The following is a 22633-nucleotide window of genomic DNA, read 5'->3' on the forward strand; positions in this document are numbered from 1 at the left end:
TCGAAATTTGTTCTGTTAAAGCAGAGTTTTTACTGCGGAGTTAAAATACTCTTAAAGCAAACTAATGGGTTGTTGGTTCTGGTTTTTTTTACGGATTATATTGGTCATAAAACATGGCAGGACTTTTTTTGGGCAAAAAGTAAATCCCATCATATATAATGATTATTTTAAACATATTACTAATTGTGCTTTTATTAATTAACATTGTATTTTTATTAAAAAATTGTAAAATCTTGAGTTCCTTTGCTTTGAATTTTCAATGTTTAAAATATCATTTTCTTAATTATATTTTACTTTTTTACTAAGCATTGTCGGAAGGAAGCATCGTGATATGTAACAAAGTTTGATGATTTAAACACTCGAATTACAAGGCAAAAATGCGTTCACCCTTTTTAATAGATATTGAAGTAAAGAAAACCTCGATGGCAGATTTTATTTTAATGCTGAATCTAATTTTAATGAGAATCATGATGCAAGAAATAAAGATCAAACGTAAACGTGCGACCATCACTTGATTTAAATTTAAACATAAAACAGTTTATTTGCACTTTAGATGATTTATTTAGAGTATTTGTTTAATTCGAGTCCAACCATCGAACCAGACCAAACCGGTTGAATTAGCTAATCAAACAAATTATTTCCCCATCGAAATCACCCTTCCTTCCGGTGCATCGTATTCGTTATATCTGTATGCATAATTCACACGCTCTCTAATTAACGGTACCGCTTAGAGGACCGATCCCAAAAAATCCCCTTACTCATCAAGGGTTCAACCGATGCTCGGGTTGATCGGATGCTGGCACGAACGGCTCCCACTGGCAACACTGTTTCTGCTTCCGTTCTAAATGCTTTGTGAACCGGCTGGTGCTGCTGCTACCGGGCTGGAAAATGCTCCGTCGCTCGGTGCCATTCGCAAAACATGATCTGCACTCTGTGTGAGCTCGCTCATTTTCCCCAAAAAAAGAACCGAACCGAAATGTGCAGTCCCGGAATGGGAAAATGAAACGTATCCGCTTTAGTTCTGTTGTTTTATTTTCCCCCCGCTCTCCTACCCCGGTATGCTGCTTTCGGTAGAATCATTCGCTTTTTTTCATTTCGTTATGTCTGTTTGACTTTGTTTTTCCCCATCCATCCATCCGGGGCCCCTCTCCCCCGGTACGGCTCCGGTGGGAGTTTTTGGTCGGATCGAGTAATCGACAGAGTTCCGGCACGGGGGCACAGGAGACAGAAGGGAACAAGTGTACCGAACGGAACACGCCGGTCTCCACCGCAGAACGAACGGGTGGGAGACACGGTTGGGGGAGGAAGGGCACGGGCACCAGAAAGTGATACATAGATACCCGGGGTCGGGTATCATTCCTGGTGCAATGTTTGCCGGATTGCCACTACGTGCCAATTTCCATCTCTTGTACTGCTGTCGATTTCCTTTCCACATACCACTGTGTATTTTCTCCATTTTCCCGTCGGTTTTGCTTTGAGGTTAGGTTTTTTGGTCGGGGATTTTGGTCAGAAATTTAGCCCCCACGCTCCCTCCCTTTTGCACCAAGCATCCCGATGGGAAATGGAAGTTCCGAGAGAATCGATATGGAGATTGATACCTGGTCGGGTTAAAGGAGGTTTTTTTTACCTTCCCTTATCCTTGGCACGGCAGAAGATCCTCATGTCTGGACCAAGGAACTAGATGAAGCCGAAGTGAAGAGTGTGTTCCCAAAGCATCCAAAGCCTATCGGTTAGGACGGAGGGTGGATAGGAAAGCTTCTATACCAAAAAGCCCAAACAACATCCACCCTCCGCACCTTTCCGGTCGCTTGACTTCGGTAATGATGTGGTTCAACCGCTACAGCTCGGGTTCCGAGGCGAGGCGAGTAAGCGTACATGCGTCACTGAGGGTGTGGTATGCCAACCCAGCCCCAGTTTCCTTCCGAACATGATCGGATGGTACCGATTGGCACCGGTTATAGTCTTCCCAGATTGGCCCCGGAAGATAACCCGGGAGGGGTGGAGGGAGGGGAAGGGGGAAGGAGAGACTGGCCCGAAACAATGGACAAGCCAAGGAAATGGACGGCCCTGGAATGATGTTAAACAACGAATGCGATAACCGTTGACCATCGTAACCATCGTTTGCGAGAGTTTAGTTATTGCCCGAACAACCGATAACACTACGGAGTGGTAGTGCCCCAAGTTGGACCCTGATCGGAACATCGAGATCACCGTTTGGCCACGCAGAAACCTGGAGCGAGCACTGGGCCAGCGGGAGAGGGTGGGGACCGTCCAATAGAGCGTGACGTTTGTACACATGATTTAACTAATTACAAACGAAAATTTGCCACCGACGGAGCGGACGTTGTTATGTCCGTCCCAATCATGGTGTCGGTATGGTTTGTTGCCATAGCAGGCCAAATTCGGCAAGACCGGTTCCTCCCCACCGTTCCGGCTTCGAACAAAGTACAAGTGTCAACCCGTTCGCCAGTTCGAGGTCAGTGGAGCAGAGGTTCGCCTATCTCCTGCAGTTCCGGGAGCCACCATGATGGAAGTTTGTTTGCTGGCGCTTCTCCTGCTCCTTTCTGGGTGCTTCGGGCCCGTTGTTGACGCACTCGTGGTTTGCCTGCCACTCGTGTGTTTTGACACACTTACACACTTCCCCCAACAAACACACACACCCACACAGGCATGCAAAGTGTGCTGGTGCTATCTGGTTTTTGGGGGAAGCAGCTCGCGCGCGCAATGTTGTCCTAGAGCGGGGTCGCGGCTTAAAACATTGTTGAGTGGAAGCGTCTGCTTCTTGTGCTGGCTTTTACAACTCACCCAACCCGCGCAACCACCCACCCATCCGGAGCTAGCTGAAGCAACACGATAATGCTATCACTTGGATGCGTGTTTAAGGATGCCGTTCGGTTCGCGATGTTGCAAAATGTGACTGTGTGTTCCCGCTGCTACATGCTACAATCTCTTTCGACCCCCCTCACGAAATTGCACCATTTGTGCGACACACGGGAGGTGGGGGGCCAGGAAGCGTGCTTCAGAAGGGGAGCATCAGGCCATTATCCTTATTCAAGGATAAAGAAGAACTTTATCTACCACTTCGCAGACGATGACGACGACGACGACGCCGACGACAATGAGCCCGAACGCTGTGTCCCGGTGTCCCTTTTGTCGCAAGGACCTTGCGAAGGACATACCACCGGCACCATCCTCACACACACGCACACACGTAGGCAAACACAACACACCAACCTTGAGCGTGCAGTGAAGCGGGAGTGTGGAATAAACAGCAACAGCAGCAGCGTGTGCAACTCCGCGCGATGAAGCGGTTGCTGCGAGTGTGTCCTTGCAAGGACAATATTTTATAAAGAGACCACTGGAAGAGAAGAGGAGGAAAGAAAGGGGAGGGGAGTACCAGGACGGTTGGCTCGGTTTGGAAGCCGGAAGGGGGGGATAGATCTCTCCAATAATGTGTACGTACTACTGCATCAGAACACGTCGTAGCATAACAATGGCCCATGGGAGCGAAGGGACAATAAAAGGACCTACCAAAGGCTCCACTAGGGTGTGGGGTTAATGGGCAAGGTGGGAGTTTGGAGAGGAAGGCGGGGGAAAGTATGAAGAGCGTGTGTTTGTGCATCTATACGCCTGCGGTGTTCCTAGTTCCTAGTGTACTAATATTATTCCAAACACCTTTACAAATGCCTCCAGTAGTCGTTTGTCCCCGACGCAGGTCCTTTCCCTCTCTCTCTCAAACACACATACACACACATGCCGCCTCCTTTACACCACCAAAAACATTCATCCATGCGGACATGGAAGAACATAAAAGCGGGCATTACGTTGAAGAGTTTAAGTCCCGAAGAAGACATCGGTCCTTTCCGGCATGGTTTCCAGCGTCAGGATCTTGGTGTGTGTGTGTTTGTGTGTACGGGTGTGGTGGCCTGGTGGCCAGTGAAGTGGGTGCAATAAAACGACCCATCGGCTGGGTGGGCTGGAATGCTGAGACGGCCGGCGCACAGCCCGGCACGTCCGGATACCATTCGAGCACATCACTTTCCGCTTCGCAGGATAACAACGGCCCGGACTAACCTACTGTGCATGTGCATCCTTTTGGCGCTGGGTCTTCTCAAGCGTGGGGTGAGTTTGCCTGGCCTCAGCCGTAGAACGTCTTCCCCGCAAGGACAGCGGCGTTTGTGTTGCTGTAATTGTATTACGGCGTTGGGAATTTCGTTGCAGCCAGAGACCATCGAGGAGGGCAGGGGGTCCGGTTGGCTCTCGACGATGCTAAGTATCCCGTTCGTGCACGGGGAGCACGATTAACCTCTCACTCGCTTCTTTATGCCCTTTTTGAAAAGGTTTATGTTTACCGATGCCCCAGCTTCTCATCCGTTGTGATGTTTTCGCCCCCCCGTTTTGTCACTCGACAGGTTGGTTCTCTACTTCTTTTCGCCAATGTTATGCCTTCGATTAACTCGTTTACTTTTAAACGCCATTTTGTTAGTTTTTTTTTTTTTATTTTACTTACTGCCATGTGGAAGTGCCGACACGATTTATCCTTTTGCGGAACGCACCGACCGGGTTGACTGATGGAATTATCTGGTAGCCGCATCTGGGGCATCCTTTTTTCCAAGGATTACTTTGACGGGTTTCCCTAATAGCGTTTCGGGATCGTTCGATAATGGGAGGTAGCTCTTCGGCTTGACGTTCGATGCGTCAACAGCTCGTACCATGGACTGGCGTGTCCTCCGGTGAACGAACAAAGAAGCAGCACCAGATGAAGGTTGTTTTGACAACTTATTTAAAACCTTTACTAAAACACACACAGTCCGTCAGGACGGTGAGGCATCCCTCCCGACGAATGGAATATGCATGTATGTGTCTATGAAGGTGTCTTTTTTGCCCTAAAAAGGACTTCTTCGTGTCCCCTGTCCCTTCCGAAAAGGAAAATGAGGGTCGAAATTGGCGAAGAAGTTAAAAGGGCCACCGAAAGGGGGAAAACAAAAACGAACTCAAAATTACCCTTTCGGGCAGAGTTTCGGTGTGTCCTGCTTGACAGACGAGCTTGACATAGGGCGCGTCGGGTGTAATGTAGGCAGTTTTCGGGCCGGAAAGGGGAAACATCAAGAAGAGTGGAAAACACGACAAAAAGAAAACAGGAATGTGGCGAGTGGAGAAACTATAGCACGTGAGACGAGGAAAATCAAAAGTTTGTACACACTCTAGCAAAAAAAAAACAAAACAAAAGCAAAAAACACAGGACGAAGGACGGTAAGAATGAAGTCATCATATGAAGCCAGAAGCGAAATGAAAATCAACAAGAAATAAAACACTCACACAGCGACCGTTACGAGCCGCGTGCCAGTGACAAGATACACACCAAACAAAACACGAAAGTGAGACGATCAAAAAGGTAAACCGGGGAAATGCGGAGACACGGGCAACGCGAGAGAAGGGCACTGTGAAGAGAAAACTCGACGAAACGCTGGGGCGAGGCTGTGGAAAAGTTTATCCATAAACGTCAGCGAAGGATAAATTATGATGCAGTGGTCAGTCAGAAGCGTTCTCGACCCAGGGGCTGCAGAAGAGGCACAGGTATTAGTATATGGGCAAGGGCAGGGCGCATGAGGGCGAGGTGTGCCTTTGGGCGGCGAAGTTGGGCCCGCGGTTGATTACTTAATTTCCAACTTGTACGTTTATTTTCATGGCCTCTCTATCGCTTGTCCCCCTCGTTCCAAGGCTCGTCACAATTAATCAGACCTAACTTTCCCGTCCGGTACTGGATTAAAGACAGATCATTCTTCCATCCTTGTGTTGACTGTTTTTCGTTACAGTTTTTTGCTTCTTTATACGCCTGTGTGAAATTTTTCCACGCTATAGTTGGCCTTAGAAGCAGCCATTTTGATAAATGATAAATTATACTATTTGACGAATACCATACCTAATTCACTGTTAGAAAATAGAAAGATTCCTCTTTGAACATGTTTTTTTTTTTCATAAATACCATATTTTACCTTGTTGGTTCTTCTGGTATTTCTTAGATTTTCTGCAAAGATTGATTGAATTTAGTGAAAAATGTTATGAATATGATATGATGTCCAATTTTATCATAGTTTTATTGGCTTTGATTCTATTTTTATTGTGTGAACAATGTTTAACTAACCAGTCTACTCGTCTAGAACTACCTTATGTATCATCCTGTTGATAGATAGGTTATACTTACTTTTCCTAAAAACTAAACTAAAACAAAAATGGGTTTTTTATGAGAAAAAGGTGTTACAAAATAAAAAAATAATAAGTGGTTCGAAACTTAAATGGTAACATTTATAACCATTTAAGGTAACATGAAACTTCAATGGTAACAAGAAAACATTCAAATTCTCGTTGCTGAGTAAAATCAATAACTTTTCTTACGATTTTCTTCTCCTAACACGAGTTCTAATACACAGCATACGCCATGACCTTTACATTAGTTCTATTGGTTTTGTTCCGTTCGTTTTTCTTTCTTCTACAATCAAGAGTAAAATGATTAGTTATTCGTCACTTTTTCTCTATTATTTAACTTTATCCAAACTGTCTATTTTCGCCTCATGAAACTACATGGATTAAACATTTTATCATTCTACACTTCCATAAACTTCCATAAACTTTCGCAACGTGAGTAAAGTTGAAGTATTTCTGCTCCAATCTCTTCCACCCGTAGTGCGACAAAAGGGCGACGAGAGTGAGTAAATTGTTTCGAAAAGTTGAAGAAGCTTACTTCGAGAAACAATGGTCAGAGAAAGGCAAACGCACGTACACACACAAAAACACATACACACTGCCAAGTGCACAAGCACCCCGTGCTTGGCGTACAGGAAGCGAATGTTTTGTCATTCCCGTTTCCGTGCCGGGCGAGGAAAAGGAAAATTTCGCATTGTAAAGTCTTGGAAAGTTTCACATTATGCGAAGGATCCGACACCCCGCGCGGACGGCCATGTCCTCCCCGGAATCCGGGTGTCACCGGGTACGCGCCAGGGTCAGACGAGCGAACCAAGGTGAGGGGTGCCGTTTTTCCGGCCACCAACCAAACCCTCCCTCTCCGCCGCGTTACGAACGCGGCATCCGGTCGCTGGGAAAAGTGATTGTTTTCCCACAAAGAAACGCAACGGGATTCCCTTCATCGGTACCGGCGCTGCTCCTGAACAAACTCCGATAACGGGAGCCAAAAATGGCAGTACAAACGAAAGGCGCACACACAAAAAAAGGCACACACACACACCGATCGGAGGCAAAACTACGACACCAAACACTGCCCTACCGCCCGGCGTCGCATCCCGCCCAAAATCCGGTACCATGCCGTTTGTGCACTGCGTCGGGAAAACTTTGTCCGTCCGTCCGACGCGCGAAGGATTGATTTATTTGCGCTGGTGAGGCGAGCTTTAACCGGGCGGGAAAACAAATGGTGTACCGAGAGTGAGTTCGAGTGAGAGTATAAGAGAGAGACGGAGAAAATCTAGCAATAGAGAAAAAGATGGCATGAGAAGGAAAGCAAAAAAAAAGTGCCATCGAACAAGTGTTCTCGAACGGCATCGCACTGCTAGACCTGTCCTATTTCCACTTTTCCGTTTTCCCAATCGCCATCTTCCCCCCCCCCCCACCAGAAGCTCGATTCGTTTGAAAAGTGGTTCTCGAACAAAGATTTTACATTTCTACCTGTCCACCAGCCAAGTAATGGTTGACTTTTCCAGCACTCGCGAAGCGGGAAAACCGTTTCGGGATGCAATACGACAAACGGTGACACGATTTGGAGGAAACCGTGGACAAGTGCACGAACGGGAACGGTTTGAAAAATGGTCACCACGAACCAGTCAACGCGGAACCGGACCAACGCGGAAATCAGGAGCGAAGGAAAATTCACCGCTGGGAGGTGAAAACTCCACATTTCTGCAGCCATTTGCAGAAATCAAACGCGGTGAAGTGGCCCTTCCGATACCGTCCCGGAAGGTAATGGATGTCCCGATGAACCGGGAGAGGGTAACAAACGACAAAAAATGGCCATCTTCACTTGCCCTTCACCTCGGTCACCGGCAACGCCTCGGCCGGCTGGTAAAACATGGTACCGTTTTGGGGTAAAAAGGACATTCGCTACGAAGTAACGCTGGTTCGTGTGTTTAATGTGAACCGATACTGCTGAGGAACGGCTCGCACTTCACCCAGAAAACCCCTCCCGGAATCCCTCCCCGAACACGAGCACGCGATAAGTTGTACTTTAAAAAGTTGAAACGTTTCGAAAGCATGTTTCGCAGACATAATTAAAGAGACGTCGCGAACGGTAGGGCGCCGGGAACCGTTTTTCCACTCCGGATGGGTGCTGGTGGGAAGTGATTTTTGTTCCTTCGTTTTTTTTTTGCTGCTTTCAAACACTTCGTACGCCAGCACGTTCGCAAACTTCTTGATCGCACGAGTAGGAGATGCTGGAACCTGGTCGTGTCACTTGGGGGCAGCGATTCTCAATCTTCTAGACTCTTAAAATGTAAATGGTACTTTCGTTAAAGAATAAAATAAAACGAGGTATTGTCAATTAGTTGATGTTTTGTTTGTATATTGTAAAAAGAGCATGAGCACGTACTGTAAATCACTTCAATTGAAACCTGTACAATATATAGTTATCACTCGTTTAACTTATTTTACTTCCTTGAATTTAGTTGTAACATGATTTTTCCTCGTTAATTTGACAAAAGTCGCAAGTTTGTTCACCACTTTTCGTTGGATGTATTTTGGTGGTATGAAAGATCTATAAGCAGAACATTGCTTTATTCGTTTTGTTTCTATTTCTTTCATTGATATAATATGATCCAATAAACCGAGGTTATCTTTTTTCGATTCAACGATATTCTTCATTTGGAAGGCAATAACACAAAATGCCGATGAATTGCGTAATTAATTTAGCAAAATTCAGACAGAAAAATGGTAGAGATCACACTCCGAACAAACTTTTTCTGATACTTGCAAAATGGTGGCTTCATGCATTGGTTTTTTTTGTTTTCTACAGAACAAAACATATTTTTTATTTATGTAAAAGGGTTTTATGTTGTGATCATTCCACACAACACTGATAGTCGTTGAGATTAACCAAAGCCATATCAACTACACCGATTAATTGGAAACGCTATCGTTTTTTTTATTTGAAACACTATCGAGTGAATAGCTTATTTCGCTTATTTAGTTTATGTTAATGTAAGTGACATGCTCTACACCTCGTGGCTTATCGCTTGAGCATCACTGGCCCTCATCGTTTGCTGGCCGTTGAACGGTGCGGAAGAGAAAGGAAAACTTCGAACTAAAAGGTGCGTGAGGATGCAAATGTAAGCGGGACAGAGGGGAAAGGGGGAAAACACGCGCACAGCAGAACATAAAACATCATCAACACGCAGCACATAAATTAGCCAATTCAAACAGAGTGACCCGATGGACCGACCCGAAGGCGTTTCTCATTAAAATGGAATTCAATTTAACGTCCAATGCAAATCAGTATGAGCTTTCTGCTTCCAGTGGAAGCTAGCGTTCTGCCACACACACATACACACACACACACTTCCCCGAGGTGGGTGGGTCGTGGGCGGGTGGTCATTTGAAATTTCCATAAGAAACGAAACTGGGAGCCGTGCGGTGTGCGTTTGGTGTACGGTGTCGAAGGACAAAGTTGAAAAGAATGAATTCTCAAGCGACGCACCGAAGGGAAGGAAAATGCTGCAAGAATGTATTCACTTTCAGCCGGCGAGAAAGTGTGAGCGCGGAACCGGCGGGAAAGCGGTCCTTCTGGCCGGCGAATGGAAAATGACGTTAAAAAAACTGGCGTTCTCACCTCGGCGCTCCCGAGTCGCCCGAAGGGAATGGGTGTTGGTAGCATTCGATTTGATTGAATTTCCTCGAACCGGAACTCGAGCCTGCCGGTTCCCTGGGGGTGTGGGTGGGTGGGAAATGATGCCTCCGGTTTTTGTTCCTCCCCCGGTGACTTTTCCTCGTCGATCCCGTCGACTCGTTTGATCGTCACGGGGTGGGTGAGAAATAATACGCCCAGGCCCGCCCGGATGGTTCACATTTCGTCGGATTGGGAATTGACCACCGGGAGCCACCCAATTCCGGCATGTCTCCCACACCACCGAAAACCCCGGGCCGGGAGACATAAAAATAAATTTTGATGATTGAGATTGGTTGGCCTCGGGGACTAGAAGACAAACACACACACACACAACCATACACCGTATACAAATCGGAAAATCCATTGACCTGCAAAGAAGAAAAATCGAACGAAAGTGAAATAAAGTAACACGCATTCCACAATATCCGGAACTCCGCAGCAGGCAGAGAAGGTCAGGGAGGGTAGCACCAACACGAGGATAAGAAAAAAATGTAATTCACAACATATTTGCTAAATCTGTTTTTGAGTAGCGTAAAATTGTTGTTTACCTTCATCATTCGCGTTCGACATTCAAACGGACACAAGAAAGTCGAATGAAGGGAAGGAGGGCGGCAACAAAAAAAAAAGCGAAATCCATAAAAACTACATCCCAAAACCATTCCACCACAAACAGAATGTTTGACTTTTCGCCGACCACCACCGAGCGGACCTGCTCCGGACCTGCTCCGTCCACTCGGTGTGTCCTCTTGTTAGTTCCTTTGTTGTGGTGTTTCGCCAAGTGGACGATGGGTATATCGAAACCTTCGGGAAAACTGCTGGGCTTCGGTATGCTTTTGCCACCACGTCATCGCGCACCATGTGGGACCGACACGAGGTGCAGCTGAAGTGGCAAGGAATATTTATTTCTTTCCAATCGTACCCCCATCCGGATGGAAAAATAACGCACCCTCATCTGCACCGGGGGCGCGTTTCACTTTTCCTCCAGGAGCGGTAGTTCCGCCGGAAAACAGCTTGGTGGCAGCTTGTTTTGCACTAGAGGAAAAAAGGGACTCACATTCGAAGAAAACGGTCCAAGGGATACGGTGCGGTACCAGAGATTGTTCGCTGCCGGTTACGCACAGTGGGTCAACTGAAGGCGCTATTCGTTCATACGGAATGTTCAAACAATTTTGTATTAGTTCGGGAAAAAAAAAATAAAAAATTGGTACTCCATGTTATTGCACTTGCTCTCTTTTAACACTTATCAACAGTTTTATTTCCAGAAGGTGAAAAACATTCTAAAAGTTTCCTTCTTAGAATTCAAAGAAACCGTTCCATCTTGAAGCAAGCAGTGTACGGAAGTAGAAACACAACTAAAAATCTAGTTCTGATTTCCAGTCATGTAAAATAGAACAGTAAGGCTTTAATAGAAGAATATTGTGCAAATCACAGTCGAAACTTCTTAGCCATGCTCGAGAACACTTCATCGCTCGTTGATAAAATTCGGCCATAAAAATGGGCACCCAACATTCAAAAATGGTTTTGCTTATGGTTTCATGGTGGGTTTTCACTTTTTCACGCAAATGGTCAAAGTGCCTCTAATAAAATAAAGAAAGATTTTTTCGTTAAATGCGTGTTTTAAATTAAATGTACGGTTGGGGATTGTTGGTTTAAATGTGAAGCTCTGCTTTTAAACGTTCATATTATAACTGTCGTTCGCAAGGCAATATGACATCAATTTGTCACGCACCAGCCCCGGGTTAAAGTCGCTATCTTCAGCAGCAAAGGGTATCCGGGCATCTTGTAAGCTGGTTGTTGGCAAAGGCAGAGATTTATGGGAAATATGTTTTATTAAATGCCAAACCGAACGTCCACCCGTCCTCCCCACTGTGCCACGGGAACAGATGACGCCCGAACGCGCGCATTACCTTCGCTGTTAAAAGCTACCTATTTTTCTTGGTACAATGTTTTTTTCCCCTCGCCTTCCGTTTCCCTCCAACCCCGCAATCGGCGGCATGCTGTCAATAAATCAAACAAACGATTTAACACCGCCTCACCCTTCTCGGGCGTTCCCGGTCCGTCGTCTTCACAATGGCTTTCTTTTCGTGTTTGTTGCCGATGGTTTTGCATCGATTATCGATCCCGTAAGTGCGGGCGCGCGCTGGGGGAAGCGAGGGTTCGGGGTCGATTTTTGAAACATTCTTCAAAACATTCATCATTATCATTTCGTCCCACGCTTTTCTTTTCCAATCTCCCGACTTGACTTTCGCTTTCGACTCGTCGTGATTTGCAAGGATTCGCATGCGGCTCCGCGGGTCGTTGGAAAGGAAAATTCTTGAAACCTTTCGCATCAATCAGGTCCAGCCTAAGTGAACACGAGCCCGGTGGGGGACGAAACGAGAACGACTGGACCACGTCACCGGAACGGAGTTCATCATCGTCATCTTCATCGGTTATGTGTGATTTCCTTCTCGCAGCGTGCGCCACCACCGGAAGTGATTCGACGGAAAGAACGGACACCGCGTGGAAAACAACCTATCCGAGAAGAAGAGATAAACTATCTCTTTCTTTCTCTGCCTGGCTGTCTCTCTTCGCCTCTCGCCGCTTCTAACCCATTGATCCGTGGCAACCGGCAAGCGATGATTACGGCATTCCGACGGTTGGAGCCTGGCCCAAATCCGTCATCCTTCGCCACTGCCCCAACCTGCCCCAACCCTTCAACACGCGTACACCGGACGGCCGGGGTCTTATGGTAACGCGATTGGAAATGATCGATTTCCTTCCATCATATTTCGCACCAGCCCCGGGGGCAGGAGGCCGTGACGCAGCTTCCGAGACGCTACCCGTGGCTTGCCGGGGGTTTTTGATTGATGAGATGCTTTTGCCCGGAAGCGACGGGCGCTGGAAAATGCGTCCCCCACCGGGACGTGATGGAAGGCTCCGTCCCGGACTGCAAGTGGCGGTGGTACGCGGTGGTGGTCAGTGTGCCGCCAAACGGAACACAACACGCCGCTGGAAGCTATCAACACGCCAGGAAACCGTCTGTCCGTGTCTTACTTGCTGCCACCGGAACTGCCACCGAAGCTTCCAGCGCGCGCGTTTTCCGGATGGAGCTGATTGACGGTATACCCAGCATACGTAGTGCTTCAACGGGGGGTGCGGGGTGGAAAGATGGTAAGCCAATCAGTAAGCCAAAGTGAATGCAACCCACCCGAGCTTGTCGGAATATATATTCACTGTTTCCTTACGGCCTCCCCAACGCCTAGCGAAACCTAGTTTTCCACGATCCGCGCACACCCTCGATATGGAAAATCTCTATTTTTCCCAGGCCCCGGATGATTGAGAAATGATCCTCACCGCCTCGTTTGGAAAAGTTTTCTCATTTTCATCGGGGAATAAAATCAAGCACGGCAACGGTGTGCGGACGGGCCGGAGACTAACGTACGTGATATGTATGAATTTGTGAGTGTGTTTGTGTGCAGGTTCACCGATAAAGGCAGCTTATCTGCTTACCCATCGGGGCCCTTTCGGGCGTGAAGTGAGGGTCCTTTTTCGACCCAAGTTTCAGTATGTGAAGTCAAATTAAATGTCAAATTAGCTGTCAAAGTTTGACGTGACGATGGTATTGATGGTACAGGAAAGTGTGAAAATTTGGTCTCCGTGCGGAAATGGATCGCTAGTCGGTTTAGCCGGAAATTTCATTATCACCCGTAAATGAGTTCGATTTCCCAGATTGAAATCGATTCGAAATTGGAAAAGGCTGATTGCGACTTTGCATGATAAAAACGTTCTCGGTTTGTCGAGTATCGTTATTATTATATTATGACGGTAGAGATGGTACCCCAATAAACTTCTCGAATAGATAATACATTAATTTATCTATGCATTGTGATTGATTTTCCTACGTTCGCGTGACCGTTCTATTCAATACTATATACGTTGAATCGGATCGGAAGTTTCTATAGCATCGGTTCATTTCTTTGAATGAATTATTCTAGAAAATTAATTAACCTCTTATGTACTATCTTACTGCATTTAACTGAGATCTCATTTTCTGTACAAAAGTATACAAAGCGTTTGAAAAAGATACTACAAGTGTACTTCACGCAATGGTTTCAAATACGACAGGAGAGTTTTGCAACAAAAAATGAATTAACTCAATTTTAATCAATCCACTTACACTGGGCCCAAAGTTAATCCGGACGCTCAAAAAATGAGCATGCGCCCGACTTTGTGGTCGATTTTAGAGTACTTAGAATTGATAACAATGATTTTTGTTCATTGCATCTTCTTGGTGCACCTTCCTACGAAGTACGTGCAAAAAGAACAGTGAAAAAAATCGTACCCAAACGGCGCAATAAACAATAGAGTGGAAAAAGTTAGAATTTTGACGGCCAATCGCAAAGTCGGACAGTTATATTTCATCGTATTTTTGTTAGCTAAAGTGGTGTGTAAGTTAGTTTCGACACTTGATATTTGTTATTATCGATGCAAAAGACTCTTGGGCATCGTTAGAAGCACTCGGATAATTCGATTTATTATATTATTGAAGTTTTTATTGAAATATGCGTCACACTACTTTGTTGGAACGAAACGTCATCATTTATCCATTATAACGATGGAAAAAGATTTCAAAGCATATGAAATTAGACTTACATTAGCAAACTAACAGATTCAGACCTCATTAAAAAGTATAACACTTCAAAAAGTATCCTAAAATCACCAAAGAACTGCTCTTTGCAGCACACAATTCGGGAAAGGGGAGGTAGAATGATTCAAAAAACCATTTGATGTAACCCAGTTACTATTGCCCGTCTACTAATTCTCAACTATTCCCCTAATATTATGTAATTTTCCAACTCCTTTAGCTTACATGCACTCTCATATTATTTAGGAACCTTCAAAAACTCGGACAATTTAGGTGAAACCCTTTCCCTCGAACGCACCATATGTATCGCCTTCTATCTGAGAAAAAAATGCGAATTTTTGTGTCAACTGTAAACAGGACATGCACAAAATATCATGATTGTTTAACTTTAACTATCTTTTCGACGTAGAATGATATAATTTGTTCCTAAAATCATTATATTTATCGATATCAGTTCTAGCAACAGAATCGTAGTTTTCAATTTTTCTCCGATATTTATAATTTCTCTCCCGGGGTTCTGGCATGCAGCCCATTCCAGTGTAAATAGTTCCTTATAGTTAGAGCACTTAACAAACACTTTTAGTAAAATTTCTTTTAAGTAGTAAAGTAGTAAAAGGGATGAATCGATTGGTTCTTCCTCCCCTTTCCCGAATTGTGTGCTGCAAAGAGCAGTTCTTTGGTGATTTTAGGATACTTTTTGAAGTGTTATACTTTTTAATGATGTCTGAATCTGTTAGTTTGCTAATGTAAGTCTAATTTCATATGCTTTGAAATCTTTTTCCATCGTTATAATGGATAAATGATGACGTTTCGTTCCAACAAAGTAGTGTGACGCATATTTCAATAAAAACTTCAATAATATAATAAATCGAATTATCCGAGTGCTTCTAACGATGCCCAAGAGTCTTCTGCATCGATAATAACAAATATCAAGTGTCGAAACTAACTTACACACCACTTTAGCTAACAAAAATACGATGAAATATAACTGTCCGACTTTGCCATTGGCCGTCAAAATTCTGACTTTTTCCACTCTTTTGTTTATTGCGCCGTTTGGGTACGATTTTTTTCACCGTTCTTTTTGCACGTACTTCGTAGGAAGGTGCACCAAGAAGATGCAATGAACAAAAATCATTGTTATCAATTCTAAGTACTCTAAAATCGACCACAAAGTCGGGCGCATGCTCATTTTTTGAGCGTCCGGATTAACTTTGGGCCCAGTGTAATATTTCAACTTGTGTATTGTGCTTTTCAGTTCTTTTGAAAACACTAGTAATTAATTATTAATTTTATTCGCTATTTTAAGAGTGCAGTTGTCAACTTTACTGCACAGAACAATCACAAAAATTTGATGATTATCATTTTCATCCGGACGGTCAATTTGATTCAAATCACTTTTTGTCTTTAAAATTATAAAACTATTCAAAACGTTCCTTGTACCGAGTGGTCAGATCTAAAATTGTTCAGCGAATAACATTTTAGTTTGACAATAATGTCGGCTAAATTTAAACGGTTCTCATTTTACTTCGAAGCTAAACCAGCGGACGAAGGCTATTGGTGTAAAATTAGCAAAACCCGCATATTTTGCGATGGTTCCAAGAAGAACCACTAACTACCCACTTTCTGTAATACATTTCACTCAAATAAATCAAAATCATTAATATCCGTCATCAATAAATATCACCCTTCCGCCACAACCTCACCTAAACTGGGGGGTCGGAAATGAGGAAAACAGTTCAGTTAATATCGTACCTCGAAGCGCCACCACCCAACCAATAGCGATGGAACGGATTTTTCCATTTTCCTTTAACTGCATCGCTTGATCAAGCTCGGAAACGCACCGTGTGTCGGGAGCACAACGATGTTGTGCAAGGGGCAAAGTCAGATCTAAGGGTGGGGGGGGGGGGGGGGTTTCGTCGAATTTAGAGTACCTCATTAACGGCGGCATTTATGATGGCGGCTCCCGGCGACTTCATCTCATTAAATTGATTTTCCTCACAACCCACACACACACACGCACACATTCGGGTCCGCGTTCGATCGTTCACAAAAACCCTAACGAATCGCCATGGTTCGCTGGATGAGATGCTGAGCGACTGATTTACCTTCCAAACCCCCAAAGCTGCCCCGTACTAACACCGTACAGCAGGGGGTTTTTCTTCCCTCTTCAGTTGGTGAAAAACGGTTGGATTTTAAAACCCGAAAAATAAAGAATAGACCCGCCCGGTGCCCGATTTGCATTCGTTGAAAGCGTTCATGAGCTCCAGGTGCACTGGGCACCGTCTGCCAGACCGGAGGCGGTTTAGAGCCATGTTCAGAGCTCGAGCTAACCACGGCCGCCACCGGGCGCGAGTTTTTCCCCCGAGGGAAAACGCTGCCAGACTACGCTGTTTGCACACTGTACTGCGTTGCGGTGCGATTGGCGATGACTAGATTTTGCGGTTGTTCACAATGTACATACATGCCGGCATACACAAACACACGCAAACGAACTTTTTCTCCCGTTCTCTTTGATTCCCAGTGATTCCGTTTCCGTTTAAAATGGAGCGATCAGGTTCGATGGTTTGAGGTTTTTACCAGGACGAAGAGCGGTGCGGGTCAGGGTACGAAATGGATGGTGGTGGTGTAGCTGGAGAGAAGTTCTGCTAACGCATAACACAATGATCAAAGGGATTGATGGTTTGTACATTTCCTCGATACCCTCCATTTGATTGGAGCCAGGGCTGGACCGGAGGGGTGCGGTTTGGGCTGATTGCAGGAGGAGAAAAATTCGAGCAAAGTGGAAAAGGGAAATCTCCCACTCTAAACGGATGCACTTCGGTTCGGTTCGTACATTATGTCTCTGGCTCTTTTTATATTTCTTTTCCATTTATTTCCCCATCGCACATCGTTGTTTCTACGTCGAGCAAAACACCACGCGTCTCCATCGGTTCGCATCGTACATAAATAGGCTTTCGATTTTCCTATCGTAGAAAACCGAGTAGGCTGCAGGTGAAAATGAACGCTTCCTGTATCGGATCCACGGTCAGCCTCTATGGCATCGTAGTAACCGAGGAAAAATAATGCACTGCTTCAGCTTCTGCCGTTAATCAATTCCTCCCGACTGCGTTCTGGCGAGTGTTCGTATGCATCCCTGTCTGTGACCTTTAGCCTGCACTACGGTGATGCGTGGTCCTCCCTCGGGGAGAGGTGTGCGTTGAAGATTTAGTACCCGGTGCGACCCGGTGAGTCCATCAATCGTTCCGCAATCCCAAGCGGGCTGGAAATCCCGTCGTCAGCTCCAGCCCGACACCTGATTGGGGAAGCCAAAGCGCCAGGGGGGAAGTGGCAGACACTCGCGGTTGCATAGCCACATTGTGGTGTGGCTTACAGCGCCGTCCCGTGTTGTCGTTTGCGCTGCCCTTAAAGGGGTTTCGATTTTTTAAATGGCTGGTTGCCCTTGGAAATGGACGAAGCGACAACCGATCGATAGACGATTTTGTAGCCGAGCCTTATTGCATTTTGGTATTTCATTTGGATGGTCGTTTACAGGGACATTTGAAACAGAATGTGGGATATTTCACGATGAATTATTAATACTTATTTATGTTTAAGATGCACATCAGTGGATTATGATAAAATTTGAAAAACGATGGAAAACATATGATCTAAAATTGTTCGGTCGAACAGGAAACCGATCCTAAAAGTACTAAAATCGTGAAGGTTAAAACACTTCTTCTTCAATATCACACTGCAAAGTCTCCTTTTCTTAATGATCGTTTTCCTTATCGCTTCGTTCGCTGAACGCGAGCACACGCCATATAATAATTCCTGTTAAGGATAACAATTTGCTAAAGAACATTGTCCCGGATTGCCGGAAACGGTGGAGCGAAGCGAAAAACCATCGTTCCGGTAAATTATGCGTAATCCTTGTTTGTGATCCAACGGCAGACTACACAATAAAACGCACTCGCACTTCACAAGTACAGCATCTTGAAGCGTAAATTATGCTGCGAAAAGAAATGGCAAAAGAAGGCAACATTCATTCACCCGACGCCAACGACCAAGTCGTCCGACAAAAGAAGCGTTCGAAAAACTCGTGAGCCAGGACGAAAGTTCCGCGAACAGGTGGCTGCGAGCAGTGTCTTAGATAGACAAATAGGAACACCCAGTTGGAGCAGAGAGCGAGGAGGAAAACTGAATCGAAAATAACGAACCATTGCTGGCACGCGGGGTGGCACAAATAAACAAAAAATATGAAAAAATGTCCCCATAATTCCGCTCGGTGAAAAATCCTACAAAATCCGACAAAACCGAAGCTTTGCCGCAGACACCGCACGGATCAGCTCACGGCGATCACGGAGACGGGGGACGGGATGGGTGGGTGCGTTTGAAGTGGGCACACGCGATACGAACACTAACAGGCGGGGCGGGCTCAAATCGCGCACAACACGTGCACTGATGGAGTGCAGTTTTCCGTCGGTTTTGTTTTTGTTTTACCGTTGTCTGGCATGGCATTCTATGGTGGTTTTTTGCCCGCTTTTCTCTCTTCCTGGTGACACTAAGGTTATGCTTTTACACGGAAAAGAAAAATGAAAAGTTTGCCTTTACTAAGGTACTTTGGGAGGTGCAATATTTTTTCCTCTCTAGCTCCTTCCATCATAAATAGAGTGAAGCACAAAAAAAATTAATAGAACGTACCTTTCTGCCCCTCACGACTCTACACCCTGAGGTGGCAACCCCAAGTTCACCTCATTACAACGAGGACAAACAACGAATACCGACACACACACTCACACCACAACGGTATAGAATCGTGGTTGGTGCAAAGCTTTGAAATATTACGGTGGCATAATTTCGTTTGCTCCACCATTCTTCCCATAAATGCATTTCCGTGCTGCTGCGTTTGTTGTTTTTAAAAGCGGAGGTTTACTCCTGTGCAAGTGCTTTTTTTTTTATTTTCGTGTCCCTAGCCGGCCGAAGGTGCCCCTGGAGTTGGAGTGGAAGATCATAAAAAACAGAAAAGCATTCCCCATTTCTCCATGGTAGTATTTTTTTCGCACCACCTTTTACCTTCTTTTACGCAAGACAGCAGGGAATATACACTACTAGCATTGTTTAACTGTACTATTGTTCCGGCTGTTGACGTTGTTGCTACAAGTTATGGTTGTTTCTGTTTTGTTTTTGTTTGTTTATTTAACTTTAAACTGTTTTTGTTTCCAACTTTCCGAAAGCTTTACTGCAACTTCCTGCACCTTGCATGCACTTTATAAAGTTCGTGTGGTTTGCGTGCGCACTTTTCTCCCTTTATTCAACCATTCCGAGTGTTATGTCAATAGTTGTTTACCGTTATTCTCCCTACTCAATTATTCTGCTTTCCATTCGTTCCCGTTTTAAAAACTTTTCGGATGTATTCAATTTATAAAACTTCTATTTCCTTTGTCCGTTCGCTCCTTTCACCACACGGATGCTAATGAAGTGTTTGCTGCACTATACTAACGATACTTTTACCCTCTATTCTTTCCCTTCAATCCGGTAGCCATTATCAGCCGTGCGCTTTCGTGAGGCTACGAGAACGAGACCAACGCTGGCAGAGCGGTTGGCAAACGCGCGTAAACGTATTCTACTGAGTAGCAGAGGCACTGGAAGCCGGTGGTGTAAACCGACATCCCGACGGCATTAACTACACCGGCACTAAAATTGTCCGGAAAGCACAATCAAGGTAAATGGGTAACGCTGTCGCCGGAAGTGCTAGCATGGAGAAGCAGAAAAACATACCACGATAAAACTGGATCATACGATCCAAAAGGATGATGTCACGGTGTTGGATAAGGATAAACGAAGGAAGAAATATCATCCACCACTACTAAACGAACGTATCCTGGGGATATTGTCTGGAAGAATACGTCGGCAAGGGATTTCGCTAGAGAGAAGCTGCTTCAAAAAATGAAGTTTTAGGAAGAAACAAATAGAGAAGTGTTTAAATTTGCGTCATTTTGGATCAGGACCGGATAGATTTGAGCAAGACTGTAATTTTTATCATATTGAAATACGTTGACGAGGAAAAAATCAAGCCCCAAACAGGCAATCCTGGGACGAAATTGAAGCAATTGAAAATCCCTTCTCCGTCGGCCGTTCTTCGATGGTGCAATTAAAGATTCCATTCCGATCGCAACGCGAATCCCACAAAACCGCTGCATTACACTTAAAATTCTCCCAATCGAACGGAGGCCAGCGATGATAAAAATGTTTAGTAAAGCGGATAATGGCTGCCGGAATTGCCGAAAAAACAGAGACGCTAACGGGAACGCAATTAGATCATCTCTGTTTGCCATTCCCGTTTGCGCCGTTCGTTTGTTCGTTCGTTCTCTTCGTTCGTTCGTTCGTTCGTTCGTTTTGCCCCTGCCGGTGGATCGGTTAATCCATCCATTGATCATCGATACCGAATCCTTAAAAAAGCAAACAGGCTAAAGCAGAAATAAAAGGATCCCAAGCACCCAAAACACACTCGCTTTGCGTCGGATTGCGCTCCGGGGGAATTGTTGTGAGGTTCGATCGATTCGCGGATTTAGGCCGCAACCTTTTCCACCCCCATCATCATCTTCATCCACCCGCTCCCGTGTCCCATCGGCTCTACGTTTGGGGGAGCAGGGTCTCATTTTCTCTTATTTATGATACCGCCGGAAAGCGAAGTGGAAGGGCGAACCACTTTTCACTGGCAAAGGGCACGGGAAAAGTTTGTCGTACCGAGGCGCTGAAATGACTTCATCGGAGCGCACCTGTTTCGAGTATTTGGTTGGCGAATTTTCGGGAAAGGGGTTTGTTAGAGAAAGACTTGCCTGCAAGAGTCAAAATCAGGAGCACATCAATCTGTGTGCCGCGGTTTTCCAGGGCCCAGAGAGGCATGGCAAGAAGAATCTCTTTCGGTGGTAGATTTTGGAAATTTTAATCCTTTATGATTGCATGTGCCATTTTATTTGTACGGGAATTTAATTCAAGTAGACATTTTTCTGCTGTTGAAAAAAGACATGTTTTACCTAAACTTTTGTCTTTTCGCTGTTCCAACTATTGCTGCCGCGTATCGGTAAACTTAATTTTCATTCAACTTGCTTTCTTTCCCTACAAGAAATCCAACTTTTTGCCTTCACTGATCCCCTAATATCTCTATCTCAAAACAAACTTACATTAAAATGTGCATTCGTTCGCCTCGGGCGGCTCGCGTTCGGGCGCTTTCCAAGGGACGGATTAAAACTTTTCAAAAATTTATAGAGCATTAAGCAATCGCACTAAAAGCGGGCCATTACTGTACCGTCGCCGAGGACGGGCCGATTTAGAGGTTTCGGGACACGCGGATAATCACTGGGACACCGGCAAGAACCGGAAGGCCATCGCCGAACGGGAAGCGTGCGGGAAAAAAGGGTGGAGAATCCTGGGAAGGATAATTTTATTTCCCCCTCCCCCCTTCCCATACCAGTTTCCACTTTCTTTCCAATCCCGCAAAATCTTTTCGTCCCTCGTTAAGACATATTCTCCACTGTGATCTGCTACCACCATCCCTCCCGTTCCCTACGAATGTAATCTTTTCCTTTCACACATGCGCCCGCAATGCGTCCCCTACTCCCTCCCGTCTCCTCCTTCAAAGCTTGTGTCGCGGGAAAGCGGATTCTGACTTTCGCGAAACCGAGGCTTAAGGCTGTGATTAATTGTGTACTTTCGAGAGCGGAACGCGCTGGCTGGATGTCCCGGCCAACGACGAAGACGAATACGACTTCACGACGACGCGATGGCGGATAGATGGATGGATGGATGGAATCGGAAGGAGTGGGGGGAACAGCGGTGACGGTGGGAACGGGGTGCGAAACGTAGGTGATTTAGCGACGGCCAGCCGGTGGTTGGAGGAAATCCGGGACAAGCGCCGAACGGGGAAGCTGCAGAAAAATCTCATTCGATCATCTTCTCCCGGCTGGTCTCTCGGGCGACCGCAGCCGTGGGAAAAACGGTTTTTCGGGAGGAGGAAATTTATTTATCTTTTTCTTTTGGTCCCCTTCCTTCCCGGTCGCTCTAAAGTTTTAATTCAAGCGAGACACAAACGTAAGAAAGAGCGAAAGGAAGATATGATGGCTGCTTCAGAAAAAAAAACC

The 22633-nt window shown here is 45.5% G+C and overlaps 1 protein-coding gene across 1 annotated transcript in view; it reads left to right on the forward strand.

Annotated features, from left to right (window-relative positions):
• Positions 1 to 20079, forward strand: part of LOC131261376 (transcription factor Maf-like) — a 35358-nt gene extending 15279 nt beyond the window's left edge. The window contains exon 2 of the mRNA XM_058263396.1: positions 20032 to 20079. The gene's annotated coding sequence lies outside the window, so the exon portion shown is untranslated. The remainder of the gene's footprint in view (positions 1 to 20031) is intronic.
• The last annotated feature ends 2554 nt before the right edge of the window (positions 20080 to 22633 follow it).

This window comes from Anopheles coustani, chromosome 3 (genome assembly GCF_943734705.1).
Source record: "Anopheles coustani chromosome 3, idAnoCousDA_361_x.2, whole genome shotgun sequence".
Taxonomy (NCBI): Eukaryota; Metazoa; Arthropoda; class Insecta; order Diptera; family Culicidae; genus Anopheles; species Anopheles coustani.